The sequence below is a fragment of the Rattus rattus genome, chromosome 18 (assembly GCF_011064425.1).
Source record: "Rattus rattus isolate New Zealand chromosome 18, Rrattus_CSIRO_v1, whole genome shotgun sequence".
Taxonomy (NCBI): Eukaryota; Metazoa; Chordata; class Mammalia; order Rodentia; family Muridae; genus Rattus; species Rattus rattus.
Window position 1 is genome coordinate 15,472,141 of NC_046171.1, and position 1,803 is coordinate 15,473,943.

Genomic DNA, 1,803 nt, shown 5'->3' on the forward strand with positions numbered 1-1,803 from the left:
GAGGTGGTGTGGCCTTGTTGGAAAAGGTGTGACCTTGTTGGAGGAGGGTGTCACTATGTACGCAAGCTTTGAGGTCTCCTAGTACTCGAGCTCTGCCCAGCAAGGAAGAGAGTCTTCGTGGCTGGCTTTGGAACAAGGTGTAGAATTCTCTGATCCTCTAGCATCCTGTCTGCCTGTACCACTGCCGTGCTTCCTGCCATGATGATAATGGTCTGAACCTCTGAAACTTTAAACCAACCCCAATTAAATGTTCTCCTTTATAACAGTTGCCTTGGTCATGGTTTCTCTTCATAACAATAAATCCCAAACTAAGATACTGTCCCTCATATAGATAGCAGAAGCAGAGAGAACATGACAAGGAATTAACACGAAACTCTGAGTTAGAGGAAGGGAATCATGGGAAATAACAAGAAGCCTGTTGGAGCTCAAATACTACATTAGAGCCAAGCGGCTCTGACCCCTAAACTGAGCCTGGTGGGTCAGAAAAGAAGTTCAACGGCCACTTTGAGAGACTCTCAACAGTTTCTCCTCACGGGGAAAACAGAACCGGCTGGAACTTGTCATCACTGAGGGACTCAGGAACAAGATGCCTACGATTACAAACTGCTAAGCTTAAAACCGAGGACTATGGGAAATGAGTAGAAATCTGGGTAGAAGACAAAAGAAAGATTTTACAGATATTTAAGGCAAGTGTCCAGGTTTATAATAACAGCTGCCCAAGGGAAATCTAAGACCTGTGCTGGTGTCAGGAATTGCTTCCACCTCCAGCAGCGACACTACCTGGTCACTGTTGCCATGGCAACGGCCAAACATTCCCAGCATTCCTTTAGTTAGTTCCCACCATCACCTGGAAGCAGTTATGAGAGCAATTCCTGATAGCGACAACCATGGGAAAGCAAGGTACGTCTGGCCTCGGCCAGGGTCTGTAAATGTAAATATTATTCACAAGATGGAATTGTCGTCTCTGAGGCTTGCTGGTGAATAAGTTCACCCTTTCTAGTTCTTTCTGAACTCTGGCTGGCTGGTTCAACTCAGCTGCTCTGGCTCAAATTCCTCTCTAAGCTGTGTATACGTGTGCGTGTGCATGTCTATGTGTATGTGTCTCCATGGCAACCCTGGTCTACATTGCCCTGCACACGAACTACAACTGTTTCTTCCCAAAACAAATGATTGTTTTCATTTTTTGTTGACATTCCAGGGGCGATGGGAGTTGTTGGGGATTGGTTCTAATGCTTTGACTTAATTGGGAATCTGCATGTCAAAACACTGATGGTCCTTGACCCCAATTGGTTTTTGATCAATCAATAAAGATGCCAACAGCCAGTGGTTGGGCAAATGGAGATGGGGCAAGACCTTTAGATTTGCAAGAACTAGGAACTAGGAAAAAGGAGCTAGAGAATGCCATGACTGTGGGGAGAAGGATGGGACGTAGGAGCTGCAGGAGAGGAAGCCAACCAGCCATGTGAGAATTTGGGTGATTGGCCGCTGGCCTCTTCCTTGATTGGGGTAGCAGAGGGAGGTTTAGGAGTGGCCAACCTTTGAGGCAGCCAAGGCATTTTAAAATTAACTGGTGTGTGTGTGTGTGTGTGTGTGTGTGTGTGTGTGTGTGTGTGTGTGTTCCATTTGCGAATCCAGATAGATCCTGGGTGGGTAGGTGGAATCCAAGCTCAACACACTGGGAGTCAAAGCAGTGTAGATAAACTCAGTTCAACTCTCAAAACTGCAGAAGGGGGGGAAAAAACTCTAAGGGACTTTGTCAGTTTTGTTAGCGTGTACTGTGGTGGGGGGCTCAGGCATGGTATG